The sequence below is a fragment of the Rhopalosiphum maidis genome, chromosome 3 (assembly GCF_003676215.2).
Source record: "Rhopalosiphum maidis isolate BTI-1 chromosome 3, ASM367621v3, whole genome shotgun sequence".
NCBI classification, from domain to species: domain Eukaryota; kingdom Metazoa; phylum Arthropoda; class Insecta; order Hemiptera; family Aphididae; genus Rhopalosiphum; species Rhopalosiphum maidis.
This window is the reverse complement of record NC_040879.1, coordinates 64,808,640-64,832,448: the sequence shown is the minus strand read 5'-3', so window position 1 is coordinate 64,832,448 and position 23,809 is coordinate 64,808,640.

The window sequence follows — 23,809 nt, the reverse complement described above, 5'->3', positions numbered from 1 at the left end:
TTTATCAGAACATAAACTAAAATATCAGAGTTACATAAAACTTAAAATTCGTATTAGATATGTCCACTGTAATTCAATCACCAAAAAACCAATTATCTACTCAACGTTTCTAAACGTGGTTTTCTGAAGTCTAGACGAATCTTTTTTTTTTTATTTATATTAAATACAAACTCATATTATTATATAATATCTAAAATATACTAAGTAGATCGAACGAACGCTATTATAATTTTGTATTACATATTCCGTCCGTAGCGTTGAACTGAATGAATAACTGTTGTGCCCATTTTTTATAATGTTAGCGTATAAACGGTTTTTGTTGTTAGTATTATTATTATTATTATTATTATTATTATAGTGATGTGCAAAAGGGTATTGGTGACGTATGCCATAGACTTTATATTATTGCAATGAAACGGAAATCTATTATATTAAAAAATATATTTGTTGACAACTTGAAAAACCCATTTTATCCCACAGATGGTGATTCCCGATAATGTATTTGTATATATAGTGCAAGTCATTTCAATATGTTGCTCTGGTACATTAATATTATTTATCTACATCAAGAATAACTATTAGAAATTAGAAAACATATTATAAATTAGAAACCGTATACTTTTAAAATATTTACTTCATCATTATTTTTTTCCAAGTGAAAATAAAAATATTAACTTTGAGTGTAAATTGACTGGAAATAAATATAACATTTTAAAAAGAATTTTTTTTATTTCTATAAGATTTTTATAATCTTTTAATTGATGTGAAACATCTAATGGCACGGTACGGTAGTGAGACCGACTGTTGCGTGGCGACGCCCCACTCGTGGCTCGTCGGTTCAATTCGCCGAAGCTCGGCAAAAATGAATAATAATAATAATAATTAAAATAATAATAATAATAATAATAATTTTCAACATTATTACAAAAAGAAAATTGTTGATGTTTCACATCTGCCAGGCGTCCCGCGACGGTTAAGTTTTGATTTTTTTTTTAGATAAAAAAGCAAATGTAATAAGTGCAGATACAAATGAACATTTTGAAGGAAGAAACCGGGGCCAACCAATAACAAAAGATATGTTTTCAAAATCATATTTCAAAAATATTAGTTGGGTAAAATAAAATATTGATATTGACAAACACTTTGTAGAATCCTATATTTACACCCTGTATGACTTCGCAAATGGTAAAAACTAAAAAATATTAATACAAGGCCATGTAACGCGCAAATTTTTGAAATAATAACAGCAATAAGGTAATTATTTAAAAAAATAAAATAAACTTTGTCAATTATTAATATTTTACGTTGAATAATATTAAAACGAAGCTCATCGTTTATTAACGCGTGTTTTTATTTTTTTTAAACAGAATAAAACAAACAAAATAAAAATCCATGGATACACCCGTCCAATATAATATTAAATATATATATATATATATATGGTATTTATAAATCATATAAAATAATAATAATGTCCTAAAATTGCGATTATATTATCATACCGGTGCACTTGGTTTAAACGTAGTGGAAGAATAATATTATCATATTGCACGGAAACTCCGGTTTACGGGACAGTTTGGCCGCGAAAAATGTGCCATGCGTCTAAACTCACGCTGAGTTTCCAGAGGGGGCCTAGACGCGATATTGTATTATGGACGACACGGGAATTAACCGCCCGTTGTCGCTCAGCCGGTGGTATTATAATATTTTACTTATACGTATACGTCTAGTAAAGAGCAGGAGTGACCAACTTTGCTTCATTTTATACATTTATACAAGAAACAATATGTCAACATATTTAATTATACAAACGATTAATTTTAATAAGATATGGTTAAAAAGTAATTTAAAAGTAAAATACGTATTGTTTTTTCGTCAAGTAAATCGTTATGATTCATAATATAACTATAATTTGTAACTGAAATTGAACAGTTTAATTTATTTTAATTATTTTTTTTTTATATTCGTGAGTTAAGAAAATATTTAAATGTATGTTTTTGCGTTTGTAAAAAAAAATAAAAAACTCATGAAATGAAGAAAGAGAGTTACGATCGTCTTAAACTCACGTCACAGCCCAACTTGTTAATCGCTACAGAGCTGCGGTGCTTAACTTATGTTGATCCACGACCCTCGAATTCATTTATTTCGGTTAGGCGATCCGGTTCCTACCAACATTATGTAAGTGTATAATATTTACTTATACTTAACGTCTAAAAAAATGTAATTCATATAAATTAAATCGTTGATTTTAGGTAATTTTAATATTTTTTTAATTTAATTAATACAAAATATACATATATATATATATATATATATACCAGGTATATTATACCTACTACCTAGTAAATTAATTTGTTAATTGGTGTTAAATAATTGGCGACCTTTAGGTTGTGCACCACTGATATTAGAGGTTAGTGTAAAATAATAATATAAGGACGACTCGCATCACCCACGGATCATCCCCATCACTGTTCCCTTGGCCGTCAAAATATACAGACGATATAAATTATAATAAACATAATAAAACCTTTGTCGTTTCTTATGACATACATTGTGTCATGTACATGTGCGGTGTATACGTCAAAATCGGCGTAACGGCGACGGGAAATAATAACGACTTACGTTATCTGTGCAGGGACTATATCTACTAAATACGTCTATCCTGCAGTATGTTCGCTATTTAAATAGACTAGTATATTGTAATGGCCTCTGTCCAGGTCTTTACGTAGCTTTTCCAATAGGTATGTCTGTTGAGTAATATATTTTTACGAGATGTCGGAAAACGGATGCATCGCTGTAGTTTACCGATATTGCCGAACTCTAACGCCCTGTTATCGAGATCTTTAAATTACCTTCTGAAATGATTATTAACCTTAAACACGGTAGATGAACGTATTATTTACTTGGTTTACGATACGTGACGTGATGTATCCATTAGTATCCGTTATTAGGTTTAAGTAAATTATAGTATATATATATATATATTGTTCATTTGTAGATGATGTAGTATATAATAATATACTCGTAATATTATATAAATTAAATGTCCTTCGGTCGATTGTTAAGACGCAATGACGACTTTTAAGAATAAAACATCACTATTAATCACTGATAGCATTATATTGTTATTATTATTGAGTATAGACCGTTTTTACAACATACGTAACGCAGAAAATGTTAAAATAGAACTTACTCTCAGTTTATATATAATGATGATATTACATTGTATTTATACTCAGTACTTTTCGACGAAGTATATTCTAGAAAAGTTTGTCTAATATCAATGCATTTTGTATGAAAATCGAATTGTATTTATTATTTTAACTATATAGGTAACATCAATAAAAAAAAAAAAATAAAAATAACAAAGATTGAACAAAATAATTCTTTAAAAACTCATTGTCTTATATAATAATTGTACATAAATTAGTATTATACAGTAGTGTTAATCTTATCGTTATCTATATAGTTCATTTAAATGATAATAGATCAATTATATTAGTTTAAAAAAGAACGGTCAATTTTGTATGACAATTATAAAACTATTAATCATACTATTGGATCAAATATAAAATAAATTTAATAATTTATAAGGCAACAATTTTATTTTTTTGATTGATTTTGGTTAATATTTAAATTATTAAGATTATATGGCTCACTGTTTTACAAACTAAGGCGTATAATAACTTAATAAATAGTTAGTAAATTTAATTCAATACCTATAATTTCTTTATATTATTATTACCTTTAAAACATAAGGTAATTATACATGTATCTTCGAATATATTATAAATATTTTAAATATGATAAAAATGTACCTAATAATGTAACACACAACAAATAATATCATTATTTTTGAATATATTAACTATTGATTTTTAACATTAGTATAAGTATTCAATACTTATTCTAGATCATAACTAGTTTATTAATTTAAATTTCCCTCTACAATAACATTGTTTATACTTAAAATAGTTAAAATTGTAATATTCAATTATATGTTCTTAATACTCACATAATATTAGTATATGTTCAATCCATATGTTAAATTATGTTAAGAATCAACCAATAGATGCATTAAACCACATTTCAATCCACTTACATGGACGTTAATGATTTAATTTTAAATAATCTATGACAGGAGTTGGGTAATTAGCTGGGTTAATGTCTAGTAAAATAAGTCCTTATGTTTTCATTGTTGAACTCAGTAGGACTATAGGAAAATATCGATCACATAGTTACATAAAATACTAGCCCATACAGTTATGTGATTTTAATAAATTGAGTAAGTTCATCTACACTGCACTTACAATTAATTCAATGATGAGGTTTTTGAAATTTAACTTTTCATGAAAAAGGGAAAATTACTATAATCATTAAATGCAATGCGTTTTATTAAATATAGTTAATATTTTAATTGTTAAACTATAATAATTTTAAATATTTTATACCTATTTTTGTAGTTTTATTAGACGTTATCAAAATTTTTACTTTTTAGTTTAAAATTTATCTAATATCAGATATGGCTTGTGATAACTACGTAAAATCATTGGAAACTGTTCGTAATGCATAAAACCATAATATTTTAGTCTTATTAAAATGATTTGTCTTATTTTTTTTTATTATTTGAATCACTTAAACACTCATAAAAGTTTTTCTACAAGATATGAGACGTATGATTTTTGAACAATATTTTGTTGAAGGCAAAAAAAAATTCAAGTTATCAAAAATTCGACTTATAGAGGTTCGAATTATCATGTATTGAAATGCAAGGGGTGCCAGGGGCCACATTGCATTCATTCGAGTTTTCGAAAATTTGAATTATAGAAGTTCGAGTTATCGAGGTTCCACTGTATTTTTAATATAACTTAAATAACTATTCACTTATAATAAAGTAGTTTAAATAGATACGAGATATTAAACTGTTAAGTAGTTTTGGCACTATATTTTTTTGGTAGAATCATAAAAATATATGTACCTACATAAATATAGGTGGAGTAATACGTGTTAATTATGGATTTACTATATTATTAAGATAGTAATCAAATACTATTATTGCCTTAGGTTATTAAGGCATATTTATTTATTTTATTTAAGTATAAAAATATTAGTTATTTATTATTAATTTAAGTATTTATTTTTTCATTATACCTATCCTCTATACAAACCAAAAGTAATATTAACTATAGTTTTTTAACTGCTTTGTAAGAATTTAACTCAACAATTGTAAAGTTATTTAAATTAGTATTATGCATACATTTATCTAGCTTTATATAGACATTGTCAGAAATTGAGTGAACCAAAATAGCATTTTTTGAAAAAAAATACTATCAGAATTCAAAAACATTAGAAAGTATAATATTTATGTTAATTTAATAAAATAAAAATGTTTTTACTGTAAAGAAATAAAATAAACATGATCAATATGCGTAACGATTTACAGCTATTTCTTAGATAGTATTTCAACAAAATATTTTAAGAATTTCTTGTTTTAAAAAATTATATGACAATTGAAGATGATTGTAATACTTTTCTGAATACGCAGATACTGAATTCGAGTATCGTACGGTAATCATTTTTACATCCCATCATGATATTACGGCATGGTCGGAATAATATATACTTAATACCTACATACAGCCTGCAGTGTGATCTTGGAGTGATAAATAATTTTAAGCAAGTACAGCACAGTGAGTAATACAATTTATATGTTAACGCTATAAATTTAGCTTTATGAGACTCCCTGTATATTAATATGATTAGGTAATTTATTATTTTATTTTTTAAATCCAACCGCACTTGAATACATAATATATCGTATCGTATTGGCTTAATGCCATATTATCGTTGTATGAATAATAATCTGAAAAAGTACTGTTGTACAATCACAGTTTTATGTATACTTTAATATCGTAAATGCATAAATAATCATATTTCACATAAATTTGTTAATTATGATGTATAGTGTATTAATAAATTGAGTTATTGTATTGGGAAGTATCCTATGAATATCAAACATGATATTTTTCCTAGTAAATAACGGTTTACATTGTTTTAGACTAAAATTAAAATAAATCATGAATATTATAAAATGAGGTTGTGATCAAAAATAATTTTTTTATTAAGTTGAAATTACTAACTTAAAGCATGTTAACTGTGAATAAATACCCGTTTAAATAATAAATTAATGTTTTGGTATTTAAAATTGTTTTTAAATCTATAACATTTACCACGCTTATATTATAATGTAAGTTATAGTAGGTACTGAAAGTACATTAAATACATGACAATTTTTCTAGGAAGCCCCCATCATGAATGTTTCAATTTTTGAGAGGTGTTATTTAATAGAGGTTTCACTGTAATAATTTCAAATAAATGCAATAATAGTTCTAAAAAACGTATTAATTTGACCTGACAACGTTATTTTAAATACTGAGAACTGAGAATATTGTCATTTTAAAGTTAATTGGAATATTTTTGTTTATGTTATGTTTGAAATTATAAAATTATATTTTCTTTAAAAGCTATATAAAAAGGAACAAAGTTGGTATTTCACGTTAAACGAGTAATGTGAGCATAACAGAAAAATAGGTACGTACTGAATATTTTCTAAAAATATGATTATCATCACAATTTTATATCACTCCATACAATGCATTTAAATATAAAAAGATATTATTATTTTATATTATTATCGAATGTCATTTGTTCACGCTATGTGTCATAATTTATGATTAATTATTCTGAACCTTGTCAAATATTTTTATTCTGATTGCACTTAATGGAGGTAAAATTCCAAATTCTGATCCTTGCTCAACTAAATTTGACAATAAATGCACATATATTATAGTTTTCAAAAATGTAAACATAACCTTATTTTGTTTGCTTTGTCCTAAGTGACTTTCATAAGATAAATCGTACGGACAGGTACATGTCAAACCACATATTCTTACTTGTGTCAAAATAATTAACTGAAACACAAAACCTTTCTATTTTCCCTCTTCCACACCACAGAATATGAGTTTTGCACATTTTGTTTGGCAAATATTATGTATTCATATGTTCCATATTTGTACGCTTTTAGTTTTTGCCATACGAAAAAATAACCAGAATGGTGGTGTAAAAATGTTTTCCTTGAAGGTTTTTCCTATCCATATGTGTTATGGTATTCTGGAAAATTGTAAATCAGAAAGCTGTTTTTTTTTCTGTAGTAGTACTGTAGCAATAGTTTTTAATATGCATTTTGAAAATTAATATATATTTTGTACAATCTATAAACTATAATAAATTTAAAACACTTTAATATTAGTTATACTTACATTTTAATCCCGATAATGATATTTTTGTATGCCTACTTCTTTTATAATAAATTCTGTTTTTTTTAGTTAAATGATAATTAGTTATATTATTGATATATAGTCATAAATACTTGCAATTTTTTTTATTAATTTAATATATTTATGTTTTTTCAATGATAAATGTTTTATATTATTATTTATGTACAAATAGTTAAAACGCAATAAACAGTGAAACCTCTCAATAGGGGACACTCTCGGTCACCGAAATTTAGTTTGCTATTCAGGGGAGGTTAATTTTTATACTTATAAAGGTAAAAGTTATGAAGAAAAAAATATGTACTATGTTAAATTTAATTAAAGTGTTTTTAAAATTGACAATTTAGTAAAATAAAATATAAATTAATATTATTGTTAACATTTTAAATATAATATAATATCAATACAACAACACTTTCCTTTTAAATAAATCAGAATTATTTTATATGAAATATTGGTAAATAAACAACTTATATTAAATTTTCATGCATCTCGAGGCAAAAAATTTTTTATCAACATTTAAAGAAAAAATATTGAAAATCCCAATTATCTATAAAAACAGCTAAAAAAAAAAAAAAATATTTAGAAAATGATTTCATATCTTAGAAATATTAACATAAATGTTTTGTGAAAATTTCAAATAGGTAATACCGTGTACATGGTTATTTGTTTTAAAGATATACTAAAAAAAAGAAAATAAATTTCGTCTAATATTGGTTTTGCATACAAATTCCCGTTATACTTGATTTTTTTTTAAACAGGTGTCGGCTGTTTGGAGGTTTTTACATTAAAGACTAATGAAAATCTCCCTGTCCCTAAGATATTGTCTGCTATTGGGAGGTGTCCACTATAGGGAGGATGTTTTATAAATTGTAGATATTTTCATTATTTTATTTTTATGCGTTACAGTATTTTATTATTACTTCCAAAACACTAATTTGTACTGTAAGTAAATATTAAAGAAGGTTTTCAATATTTTTTTTTGAGATACTACAGGAAATCAATTTCCATTAATATGATTAAATATTTAATAATTATTTACTTAATAAAGATTATTATAATAATTTCTCTAGTTTAATCATTTAGTTATTTGTTTAAGTGTTCAGCTGAAAAACTAAAATATAACATTTAAAACAAAATTGTAAATTTAAAAAATTATATATTTATTTATAATGTTTAGGTAATAGTATATAGTATACAAGTATTTATAAACTTAAATAGTTCAGAATTTTTTGTGTTTTTTCTTCTAATTTATCCTTCGTCATTAAATTATTAATCGTGACTTTCATAAAACCTTTAAAACCGATTTATTATTTCCGCCAAACTTTCAAGAATTTATCCCGCGCGAAAACGAAGTGTTAACGTAGTATAAATAATGCGTGTTTATTGACCGGAAATAAGTTCATTCGGCCGGAAAAAAAATTACGAAATCAAATTAATGTACGGAATTAAATTAATAAATATTATAAATATTGTGTATTTACTTTTGTTGTACTGTTAGTAACGGTGAGTTGGCGATTACGAATTCACATAAATTTCAAATGTCCGTGCAACGATTGGTTCAAAGAAGATTTAAAAAATATTGAACTTTTAGTTTTCTATTGAAATATTTTAAGTACTTGCGTCATTACATTTTTGTTCTAAAAAAAAAAAATTGTGAAAAATAAACATTGAAGAAGTTTCGTAAATTATTGTTATGGCAGGTTTGGGATAATGAGAAAACTCATCTCATCTTAACTACCATCTTTTTTTCAATTATCTATATTTATAGGTATTTGTTCTTTAAAATTATATAATTTAGAACTTCCATGTATTGTCATTGGCTTAGATAAATCTGTTTAGGATAAAATATTTATTATATAAAATTTAATATAATGTTATAATTTTTAAGTTTTATCAATTTTAATAATATTGTAGTATTATCATTAACACCAAAATTCAATGTCAATATTATATACATTCATCACATATTATTTGGTACAATACGATTGTATAATTTTAATTTAAAAACTAATAGTCACTACTACAATTCACACAAATTTCGTTTAATAAGTTATTGCCAAAATATTTTAATTCTTTAATTTTTACTATTATTACATTACAAAAGTTTGTATCTATTATATAAACTATTTTTTAATGCATATAATATATATTAAGCTAATCTAGTTTGTGAGATTTAATATTTTATGATATATGTATTGATTATTGTGTTTATTAGTATACACTGTTTTTTTTAACAAACATTTCAATAACTAATAACCTAGTTTAAAAATTTAAAAATCATAATAAGATAACCTTTCATATTTACCGTGATGGCCATATTATTACCTTCTACCTTTAAAAGTAGTTATTTTTACGATTTAAAAGACATTTTTATCTCATTTCATTTCATAGTTTTAAGATTTACCCTTTTTCCATATTATACTAAAATAATAATTGTGAATGATATTATAATTATTATTATTATTTTATATAAATTTATTATTAACAAACTTGAATAATAGGGGTTGTTATCGCTGAAATGATTTTGTATCAAAAAAAAAAAAAAAAAAATGGTAAACTTGCACTCTATATTTATATAATATTGTGTATACGTATATAGAATTTGTTTTGTAGGTATTAAGATAGCTACATTATTTCTAATGAAGTACTGTGGATTTTATATCTTATTGTTTTTTATTGAAAATTACTCGTTTATTAATAATTTATTCTTAGAAATCATTTTAGATTATTCTTCTTCGAAAAATAGTATTAAATGCTGTAATTGTCACAATATTTAATATTTCGAGTGTACTGATATAGGCTCTCCAGAGAAGCTTCAACATTTAGGGGTTAACTAGAACTGATGGAAATGTGTCGAATGTTCTTTGACCAATATTTCAGTTAAGAATGAATCTATAGCTAGCTTAAGTCTTGTTAAAGCGGATATAGCGTATATTTTATCAAAAATTAAAAATTTGTTTACTATACTTCGACAAACTTGGTAGAAAAATCAATAACATTATGTGTAGATAAAATTGATGATTTTAATTCCAAACTAGATAGTGTATTTGATAAAGTAAATGATGTATTGACGTTGAATACTGTTTAAGCGACATAGAACAAATATAAAAATATGATAAACAAATTAGAGCTATTTAAAAATACCTTTAATATATCCGAGCAAAGTGGCTTTTCTAAAAATATCAAAATATCTGGCATTCCATTTAGTGTAAACGAATCATTAAACGAAATAATTATCCATCTTTGAAAAAATATTATTTTTTATGATTTGATTTATCGAAGTTATATAGACTGAAAAATAATAAAGATAGCTAGGGAAAGATTATTATTCTTATTGTTTGTTTAATTAATAAAATAAAAAAAGATAAATTTTTATCTGAAATTAAAACTTTATATAAGTTAGATAATCAGGCCAAACACATTAATTCGAATTTCCCAGAAAAAAAAAATATTTATTAATGATCAATTATCAGTGGAAAACAAAAGGTTTTTCTGGTTATCAAAATTATTATCAAAGATGTATGATTTCAAATATATCTGGACTAACCCAATGAAATGAAAAAATGAAAGTTCACTTATTTTTTGAATCATCTCTGTCAATCAACTTATCAAATTTGATATTGAAAAAAATGTCGTTCAACTCTATGATGGTGTAGCAAAAAATTAATTTTTGATATTACAATTACTATATGTATATATATATACATATACCAGGGGAGCCACCAAAAAAAAAAGGTCATACATAAATATAAATATACCTAAATTCATGTTAAACAATTTTTTTTGTAAAAATGTTACGATAAGATGCGAGCCGTAAAAGTCTATGACGCGAGCCGCGGTTGGCCACCCCTGATTATATGTATATATATATATATTTTTTTTAAATTTAAATGGTTCATACCTTACAAAATATATATATGTAATGAAATTAAAGCTGTAAATTGTGTTGAAACAAAAAATATTAATTTTTTTAAATAAGGTTAAAATTGATGAAAAGGTGTTTTTTTTTTCAATGAATATAAGTAGTAATGTAATATTAAATGTAATTTAGATGAACTAGCTACTTTAATGAGTATTATTAATGGTAGATTCAATATTATTGTACTTGTGAAACTTAGTTAACTAATGATTGTTACTTTAGCTTATTTGGATATAAAAGTATCACTGTCTAGGCACTTTAAATAAATCAGATGGTATCACCAATTTTGTAAAAGATTGTTTTTATATTACGTGTATAAAGTATAATGTACTTGAATATTGTAACCCATTAGATATTACCATCTTATTAATTTAATAATATTAAGTACCTACCGGGTTACTGGAATATACAGATCATCAAATTGTAATATTGATTTGTTTTTAGATTCCATTGACATTATACTTAGTATGAATAACAACAGTAAGTTATATTATATATGTGGCGATATTAACTTTAATATTTTGTCAAATAATTCTTATATTCGTATAATAATATAATTATCTTGACATAATAAGTAAAAATGATTTTTTCTCTGGCATAAGTGGTATAACTAGAAGTCAGAATGGTTCTAATAGTATTATTGATCATATACTAAAAATATAGTCATTAATTTTATCTCAAGTTAGACTTTTTAATAATAAATAATTTTTTTCCAAAAAACCAATATGGTTTTCAGTCATATAAGTCAACAATTTACGCTTTAGCCCATGCAGGTAAATATATAAAGGGAAATTTAGATAATAATAATAAAGTAATGCGTATCTTTTTTGTTCTAAAAAAAAGCATTTGATTCGGTAAACCATAGTATTCTAATCAATATACTTGAATATGCTGGTGTTCGTATTAAAGCACTTGATCTATTTTCATAAATTTTAGTTGGAAGATATCAAGCTATCAGAGTTGATAATGTTTTTAGTAAATGTTTACCAATTAAATATGGAGTCCCTCAAGGTACAGTGTTAGGACCTCTACTTTTTATAGTCTATACAAATGGTTTATTTGGTTTAAATTTAAATGCTAAAATAATAAGTTTTGCTGATGATACCTTTGTTTTGGTTAGTATGGTACCTAAAATAATATAGTTAATATACTAGCTATACTCATCTTGGAAATTAGTAGTAACTGGTTTGAAAATAATTTACTCAATATTAAAAGATCAAAGTATATGTTTTTTTTTTTGAAATTTATATAAATAAAATTTTAATACACAATCCATTAGCGTGAAACTCCTAAAATTGTAATAGGTCCTTAGATTTTTGTAAATGTGATAAGTTTAAACACGTTGACTCAATTAAATTCTTTGGGGTAATTTTTGATAGAAATTTGAGATGGACTTCACGTATTAATTATGTAGTTAATACGGTACGAAAGTTGTTTTATAAATTTAAGTTGTTAAAAGATATTTTCGACACCAACACCTTGCGTAAAGTCTATTTAGCACTTGTACAATCTATTATTAGCTACGGCATAGTTGTTTGGGTAAATGCAAGTCTGTCTTAAATCCGCTTATTGAATTCACTGTTGAGATTTATACTAGTGAAATCGTATAATTTTCACATAGATCGCCTTTACAATACATTTAATGTAAAAAACCTCAATTGCTTATATATATTTATATATATTATATGTGAAATATATCCTTAATTATATTTTTAATTTAGATATTAAAAAAAATTTTACCCGTCACATAGCTATCAAACACTTTTAAAAAAATCAGTAAATCTGAATATTCCAGTAACCAATAAGGAATTTGGTAGAAAAATTGTTATTATTAATATATAATAATTAATAACTTATTGATATCGGTATTCGTATATGTATTATACTTTATATATTAATTTAATTTCATATAAAAATATTTAAAACGTCATCTTAAACTAAATCATATTATTATATTATAAACAAAAACTTGTAATTGTACTTTATTGCTATTATTATATTTATCTATATGAAATATTTTTTTTATTGTATAATGTAATAAGTTAATAATAATAAAAAATATTACGTGTGTGTATAATATTATAAATATTAAATTATAATATGTTAGTATTGTATCAAACTTGCTGCACTCACCACAAGCTATGATTTCAGCGTTATCAATTGTTTTATTTTTAGTTTTGTTAGCTTTATGTAAAATATTATTTTGACAATAAATTATTATTATCATTATTATTGCTAATAATCAATAATTATTTATTAATTATTATAATATAAATAGTTTAAAATTAAAATAAAACTAAAATTGTTATTTCCCAGTTTGTAAAAATAAAATAAATAAAACATGGTATGAAATCATGTCCCTCAATATATAGGACTGCGTTCATGTAATATATTGGTTTGTTCGAAATGATGCACTAAATATAGACTTCAAAATTCCAAAAATCTAAAACTACATCAAGGACCTATTGGTAAGCTTCTTCACATTTACACAAAGCAAGCGGCGAACAACATTTCGGGCTGAACATCCGTCTTAACAGACACAAACTAACGTGGTCGTCACCATGATGCCTTAAATTAGCTCAAGTTCTACTTATATTAAATAATTATTGTAAATAAAATTATTTTGTATAAGTACCTGTAAATATATAGTGTAATATAACTGTAAACGTAAAATGTGTTGTTGTAGTCTGTAAATATTTTAAGATTAAAAATTTTACTTATAACCAATGTTAAAAACTTTAATTCTATATTCCTAAGCTTAAGTTGATTAATTTCAAGAAAATTTAAAAAATAAAGATCTCGAGTTCAATGTTTTCATTTTCCTATTATATATTGATTTTTAAAAAAAACATTTTGTGGTGTTTACTTTTTTTTCATATTTAACCGACAGGAGCTAGGGATCCTCTGTTTAAACAATACTACTTTTCTGTTGCCATCAAATGTCGTGTTTACTTATGCCACTAGTTTATACACATGTAGTTATCAAATTATTGAAATGTGAATTTTATCAATGAGCTTAATATTATTCGATATTGTTTAAAATAGTTTAAATTTGAACTATTATATATGTAGAATATAACATCAGTATCTTTTCAACTTTTCATGTTTAATATAATTTATAATAAGATATTCGGGTTATTTATTGATCAAAATTAGTATATCTTTAAATATTATGATATGCAAGTGAAATCTGGTTAAAGGATTATATTTACATCCACCATAGTTAAATAAAAATTTGTTTATTTCGTTGAAAACTGTTCTAAAAAACCTCAACTCTCAAGAGACATTTAAAAAAAATCCATGATAAAACTTGATATTTTTAGAATTTTGCAAATTATTTATATGTAGAAAAGAGCTTATGAATAGTTAAGTATAAGGTCAAATCATAAAGTAATGTAAGAAAATAATTAAAAAAAAAACTGTATATGAACGGTTACTTAATAGCTAAACTTTTATAATTCACAACTGGTTTTAAAACCTACGTAGAACATTTAGTTTGGTTATTAAATCGCTGACCAAAACTGTATAATATGTAAAAACCGAGTTTTATAAATTAATACATTTGTTTTGATTTTTTAATTTCCGTGCTCTTATTGCAAAAAATTGTCTGTAAATGTTTATTATTTTTCAATTAATAAAATAAATATAATAATTTATAACTAAAATTGTTTTTATTATTATTCGTGTATTTTTTCATACCCGTGGTCACTATTTTTATTATTTTTTTATATAAATGTATTATTATAGTTGTGGTTTGAGATGATAAGTCTATATAATATTGAAAATTATTTTCAATCTGTGGCTTAAATATTATTTTTAATTTAAAAAACTGTTACTAAAACAGAATTTCTTGAAAACAAATTTAGAAAACTATTAGTATGAAATAATAATGGATGAAATGTATTTTTATTAATTAAATAATTGGCTTTTTTTCTTTTGTAACAAAACTTATTTTAATATTAACTAATGTCAGAGGATCATGTGTTTGAAAATATGAAATTTTGTTCACTGTTATAATATCTTGAGAAATGCTTTTCATTAAAAATGTTTAGCATTTAAAGTACATATTCTTTGAAATACTTTGCTATTATTTATTCAACTCAATATTCCATTAAAGAGAAATGGTATTTTGTAAACAAAAGTGCCTTACAACTAAAAAAATCCTACTAGAACAGCAAACAATTATTTTCTTTAAACTTACTTTGGTAAAATCGAAATTTTTATTGTGAGTATAAAATATGAAACTTATTAAAACATATATATCTAATTTTTACAGTAATTAAATAAATCAGTGACATATTTTTCGTATATGATTAATAATTGGTTAATATAATTAAATACTTAAATTATAATTGTTGTAGGTTTGATATTAATTAAATGTATTATAGGTAATCAACTATAATAACTACAATTAGACAGCCAGTTAGACTTACATTACAGTTGTTTTAAAATTTCATATTTTTTTAAATTATTATTCGCTGTAAACAATATTATGTTATATAACTCATTTAAAATTAATTTTAGGTATTAAATAAACCCTAACTGCAGTAAACGCATTGATTATACAGTATCGAAACAGTTGACTACATAAATATATTGGTCACTATTTGACGGCCCAAGAAGCCGTTGCAACTTATAAGTAGAATCAAGCTAATGCCATGTATAGTTGCGCTTTCAAAATATTCATTATCTTTAACGGTTTATAGTTTATACCGCTGGCATTGATTGTAATCTATAAAACAAAGTAACATAGATGTTGTATTAATATTACGACGTTGCTTGGAATCGGCACGTGACAAACTATTCCGGTTCATATTATTATTCCGCATTTACGTCTATAGTATAACAACAACGGCCATCACAGGGCCTTTGAAAAGGTCTGAATGCAATTCAGCGTAATATGTGTGTATTTTGCCTTGTGATTGCATATAGTCTCGCATAGCTAGGCGAACACAATAAACCGTATTAATACGTTATAATATGTAAACACCATTACACGATACATATGTGTGATGTGTCTATCTTTATTATATTACTACCGACCGATTTGTCAAACGTATAATGACCGGTGTTGCAATATAGTTACGAGGGCTTATACCTGAAAATATGGGCTTTGGACGTCAAATTCACCAATAAATCGATTTCAATATCTACCTATGATAGCATTATATATATTATTATAAGTACCTATCAAAATTCGGTACTTTGTTAATGGAGTTATGGTTCTATAACTATTTACTGAGACTTTACTACATTTCTAAAAAGAAACTAAGGGTTCTTAAAAACCTTAAATATCACTTAAAAATATAATAATAATAAATAATAATGATAATTTCAATCTAGCAAATAATATTGGATTTCAATGTGTTCACGGAACCTCAACCACTTTTGCGGAACTCTAAGATTCTGCGAAGCACAGTTCGAATACCATGACTGTAGTTGTAATGCAATGTAATTTTGACCAGTTTAAAAAAATAAAAAAGTAATTGTATGATAGATCAATAATATTGTAGATACAATGTCAGTTTACCCAAATACATTATATGTATACAATCGCGCTTTATCTTAATAGAACATTTTTCATCAAAAGTCTATAATTTCTACGGCTATGGTGAGTTAACTTATATTTAACATATTATTATAATATTGTGCGATTATTTTTTTTTTTATATATATATAAATATGTTAAATTCTTAAGCACGTTGCAGTTTAGTCAAAGAGTTTGAGCATGATCAAATCTTATACTAAAAACTTAGAGTTTCTAGGATTGTCTTTGGAAACGACAACAAAGATATGGAACTCAATAAGTTCAGTCATGATGAAACGAATCAAAAAAATTACTTAAAATACATTTCTGCTTTAAATACTTCAAGTTATTTAATTTTAACCATAACCTACGAAATCATTTATTTTATACAATACTATAAATAATTATCATTCATCATCATTCATCATCCAGTATATTGGCGCATTACAATATCATTTATATTAACGACAGTATTATTATTAATAGAATAGTGAGTACTATAAACTTATATAAACTGTGCTAAATATAAAGTGTCTGTCATTTTTACTGATGCTATACGTTCATTATTTAATTCGGAACAGTTCAAATAGTGTAAACTCCGTTGTTTTTAAATTTTAATTCTATAAAAAGGATTTTAAAATAGCTCATCTTATATCATTTTCCATTGATTGTATCGAATTTGAACGTTCTATATAGAATGTTTTGTAAAGAGAATAGTATTGTTATTTTCGAGGTGGTAATGATCATAATGCGTAGATGGCCACCGAGCGATGAATTCAAATTTTATCCCGATGATGAATAATATACAGAATACTGTAATAAGGTTGGTCAGTCACATATTGATCCCAAATGCGTATATAACAATATTATGCGAATCGTTATTATCAAATACAGTAGGGCGACGTTATCCGAGTCGAAGCGGCTTACTTATCCACGGCGAAATGAACGCGTACAATTTTAACACAAACACACATACACACATATATATATAAATATTCGTGCCTATCAATTCGGATCGCAGAGACCACGAGGATTTCGTCCATGACTAATAAATCAATGTCTTTTCGAGCGGCGTAACGTACGGACGGAACGAAATTACAATTAGCAGGGTATTTCCGAGGGTCGAAATTAAAAAAGTACATCCAAGTCCAAACGGTGACAGGCGTCTACACGCTCGGAATACCGTATCTGTGCGACTACACCCGCGAGTTCTCTGTCGTATCGTACTATGTATGACGCGTTTTTTCCATCGATAAATAAAATATTATGTTTGTTGGCGTGTCTGTATGCCTGATTATCTGAATGATATACTGCTGTGATGGGATTTAGCTGAATCAATGCGGCCAAAGTGCCTACAACCGTCTGGTCAGTCATAGTAACAATTTAATTACCAGCTGGACAACACATATTCCCACCTGTGATTTATATCGTATTGTAGTACACGTACAGCATAATATCATTGTTCTATGTGGCTTTATCGATGTTAAAAGGCTGAAAATAAGTTTGGTATAACACAATGCTGTTTATCATTTTCGTGGACCACTTTTGAATTTTTATGAAAATTTAATATTAATTATTCAAAATAATTATATCTAAAAGTAAATTAAAGAAAATAGTTCAATTTCAAAATTTAATACGGTTTGCATTTAACCCACACGTATGTGATTAATTTTCTTCGTGTCTATTTTTTCAGTACGGACAATAATTCCATTGTAGATAAAAACGACCTTTTGATATTTCTCCAGTGTCATTTCTTATACGTTTTCGCCATGGCATTTATCACATTCAAAGGCTGATTTTTCTTCAATTCGTTTCGGATTAACCCACAAACAACGAAGACAAAATGGATGCATATTTAACTTCAATTAGGTACGTGTCACAGAAAATAAAAATAAAATCTAGATACCACCTCAAAAATGAAATAAATACCGTTCATCTCACAAATATATGCCTGTAACTATAATTATTTCAGAGTACGATTGCGCAGACCAAACAAACGCAATAGTGTATATTATCAACATGATATTATAATATACGCGTATTTATCATCATATTTCGTATGTACCTATATACAACTTCGTTCGGTCGAGATATCTATTGTCGGAGGAGAGTCCGACAATAATCGACTTATAATTGATGACAATCTGCGGTGTGCGAATGGCATTTTTGAAAATATATTATACGATTCTAAGCTTTACATTTATATTATGTACGCTAAGACAAAGATGTGTGTACACCCAAAATGAAATATTTTCTTATGTGTCACCCACGTACGACTATCGCTTAAAATGAAAAAAGTACTTTTACTGAAAACAATGGTATATAAAAGCCGTTTTTTTTAAAATTGTATTTTAAATTTGAGCGGAGCGATGAATGTATTACCTAGTTTTATAATAATGTGTTTTTTTTTTTTCATTATTAATTTATTATTATCTCTAAATACATATTTAATAGTAGAACAATTCTTCGATCTTCAACTTTGATGATGATTTCTGATTTTAAATTGTATATAGATGATATTTTGGCAGGGTAGTAAAGAGTTCCAAATAATTTTTTATAGTAATCATGATATATAATATAAAAATAATAATAAGCTGGATAGTAGATACTCACTCTGCAGTAAAGTAGTTTTTGAGTGTACCCCATTATTGGTTAGATGACTGTAATACATTTTTTAAAATTGAATTCACTGGTAAATGATAATTATTATATATTATAAAAAAGAACCTTTCATTAAATATTCAAACCTGAGATATTAAATTTAAAACCAATATATTTTTTTTTTACTATAGCAAAATTTAAATTTATAATTTTTGTGATTTTAATGAAATTTGTAAAATTGATAACGACTTTTTTCATTAGTTTTTAATTGTGACGTGAACTATTTTTGAGAAACTTTGTACTAAATTATATTATAATATATCATATATAAAAATTAATTCTACTTAAATTACCTCTTATATATAGTAGAATAAATTAGTACTAGTTATGTGTAAAATATTCTTAGTAATATGGCTCGATAGCTTTTTTTTCTTGGAATAATTTTTTATACCTATCCACTTATATAGTATTAGATTAAATTGATTAGCTACATTAACCTACTTCGTGATGAGGTAGACACACTTAAAATCGTCTAAATATTATAGAACCTCGATTAGTCGAAATTAAAGGGAAATGCAATTTGTTTGACTAATCAAGGTTTTTGATGACTTACTAAAGTTTTTGAGTTATTATAAGGTTTTAGAAAAAAAAATTTTAAATGGATGTATGTTTATCATAGCTAATAGTTTTTAATTATTATAATATAGTTGTAGTATACTATACATATTGTCACGGTGTGTACTAATATTGTTATTATTTTTAATTTATGATAAAAAAAATATGATTAAATAATTAACAATTTTTACATTCGATATTACCATATTATTTTGTAACTAAAAATAAACCGAATAAGAAATACAATAATAAATAATAATATAATATATTCTATTTGGTTAAATTATTAGAACGAAACAAGCAGATTAGACAAATGATTATAAAAATGATCCGTCATTATCTGGTTATATTCAGAACTCATAATTTTCAAGTTATCTACAGTTTTTTTATTGAGGTTTTTGCAATGGAATGACATTTATTTTGATTTTTGACTTATCAAGGTTTTAGACTTATCGAAGTTCCACTGTGTTATATAATAGAACGAATTCATCGGGTTTTTATTTGACCAAACATACAACGTAATAATAAGAAAAATATTATATTATTTGTTTATAGATTTTTTTATTAAAAAATTGAATGTGAATCACATGTGTGATACGTTTAAAAGTCATCGTTATTAATACAAGCCATTAGGTACTCAGATAATGATTTTTATGTAATAAACAAAATTATAAATATACTACAGAGTTATAATTATTGTTCTTATGCAAATCATAAATATTTAGTATTTATACTACATATTCTTAGAAATACGTTGCTATATTTTCAACTCGATATTCTAGATATTCTAAAGAAGAGAAATGACATTTTGTAAACAAAAGTGTCTTACAACTAGAAAAATCCCAATATAACAGCAAACAAATATTATCTTTAAACTTAACTTTAATAAAATTGCATTTTTTACTGTTGGCGTTAAATATAAAACGAATTATAAAAAATAAATATTTTACAGTAATTAGGTAAATAATTAGTCTCCACTGCATTGAATATTCACATATTATAACATATTTTATTAATAGTGGTATGCTCTCGTAGTGAGGTTTACAATGAATTATATTTTAATGGAGTAGTATTTGGCCACGTCGTGTTGTAATAAGCTTAATTTAGTAATAAAATAGCAAAGAGCACTTTACCACTAACTGCTTACAATCTTCCATCATAAAAAATGAAGAAAACACTGACAATGCAAGTATTTTATTATGCTGTAACAAAATACAAACACTATTTTTTATAACTGAGTATTAAAAGGCAACGTTAAAGAAAATGTAGAGCATCCCGAGTTTGTTACTTCAATATTCTACGTATGCACAACAAACAACACATTCTATCAAAAGTTGTTCAGCGTAATATTATAATGCATAACTGTTTTGTGGAAGGTATAACCCTAAGCTAACATTAAATATTCTAATTATTGTATAAATAAAAACAGACACGAGTAAAACTTAAAAATAAACGGTCATACATCATATTAAACGATACTTGTGATAGAAATCGTATACATTTCGGTGATAGACAATAATTATTATCAAAATAGTTTTTATGCATACTATGTCGGTGTTTGCATTCAGAACGTGATGCGTAGTTATAGTAACGTGGTATTCGATTACCATGCATATAGAAGGGTCTGTAGGTACATCAATCAAACACACGCTCTACACGAGTGTCGTCGTAGTTCTCGCGCACATTGCGGTAGATACAGTGCATTTAGACCTTAACCACACGTCAGTGCATCCTTCTTCTCTTTCATAAGTGCATAATATCATGATACGAAGTCATAATATTTGGTGGTGTGTTATTATGTTACGGCACTAAATAATATACTGGGACTACTGATCAGCGAAATTATATTATAATAATTATAGCAATTATTATCAACATGTTATATTTATTACAAAACAACAATATATTATGTAGCATGATCACATTGTAAACATTGAAGTTGAAAGAAAGAAGAGAGTAAGAAAAAATTAGGGACTTGGTGTTGATAAGAACCAGAAATAACGTACAAAAAAGAATTGGTTGGAAAACCGATTTTATTTCATTTTTTTAGATCTGTTTATACCGTGCTTGTTCTTCAATATATTTTATGTTTAAGCACATAAATTGCCATAAATAATATTATGGTTAGAGCAGTGTTTTTTTTTAACTTTTTTACCGCGGTGGCCTGCAAAATTAATGTTCAATTTTTTAAAGACCCTCTAAATATATATTTCATATATCGCATGTCGGTGACACTAAAAAATTTAGTTAGTTGACAACTTCTAAGAGGACGCGACTACTGAGTTGAGAAATGCTGGATTAGAGCATATAAATATGTAATTTATTAAATCAAAAATATTTTTACGTATATTTGTAAAATAATATCATAATATACAGTGTGAGTAAGTTGAGTAATGTTCATAATTAAAAAAATATGAAAAGTAATTTAATTTACATAGATGCTATTCTAAATTTGTATGTAAGTACTAAATATACCCCGCTGGATGTTATTTAAATATAAACCAATATATAATATTTAATTTAACTAAATTGGGGAAAATATTTATCCAAATCAATTTAGATACTAAAAAACTATGTTGATAAAATTAGTAAATAATTGTTTATATACCTTTCGATAAAATAAAAATATAATATATGTATATAGTGTATACATTTTAGGTAATTTTGATTGTAAGTACCAGTAAATTTCCTACATAAATAATAATATTTTACAAAACATAATTCTAAAAATGTTGTAGAATTCTAAGGTTTTGCACCACCTGCATAATGATATAACATGTTTAAACGCTAGAAATTAAACAAAAAATAAAACCTCATGTACAACTTATAATTGGGGGATTATTTTCCAAAACTGCCTATTTTAATTTTCGACTAATATAATTATGAGTTTTACATGGCAATATACGTAAAAAAAAAAACACAATAAATCGAATGATGTGATTATTTTTTGACAAAATGTACTATTTCTTTGGTAAAACTTGATGTGAAAATTTATATTTTGTTAAAAACCGCCTACTTTTGTTATTAGTTTATTTTAAAGCAAACCATTTCCATTTATTGAAAAATGTACTATTTCTAACGTAATTAACATAAAGCTTAAAATCGTTTTTATATTACATGCCTATTTCACCATGTTATTGGTATAGGCAAAATATTTGCTTTTTATCAATACTCTCGATTTCCGTATTCAATACGAATTGCAAACAGTACATACAATGAATAAAATGTTACGTTAAAACCGAAATCGATCTCCCATCTGAGCGATTTCAAACATTTAAGTGTTGTGGTGGGACATGTGTAGATACTTTTGAGTTATCTATTCGCGCTTTCCCAGTCGGTTCACAGGACCCAATAGGATACCGCGTAACAATTCCTTTGAATTTTAGTAGCCTCGTGGTGATTTTTCTTAATCGCTATTCTCGTTACAATCAAAAACTGCGCTCGTCTGCAATAAAATAATATTACGCTACACGATGTCGGGTAACTTTTCACTGTATACGAGATTTTCTAGCTCTCATATTGGCCGTATCGTCTTCAACCGTCCCTCGTGTTTGATGCCACAAACACATTCCGTTTCGTATAATTCTCTCCTTGCAATCTGGTATCGTATTTCTCAACACTCAATTCAAGTTTCTGTTCAAAAACTTAAGCCACACGTCCTATCCCTTTTGGCGTCATAATTCAAACAGTACGCGCGTATCAGATTTTGGGTACTATATTTTGAAAGGTTTTCGAAAATACTATTCATCGCCTTTTACGATCCGGTTCCCAGAAAATTAAGAACAATTTCTATTTATATCCTCAAACGAA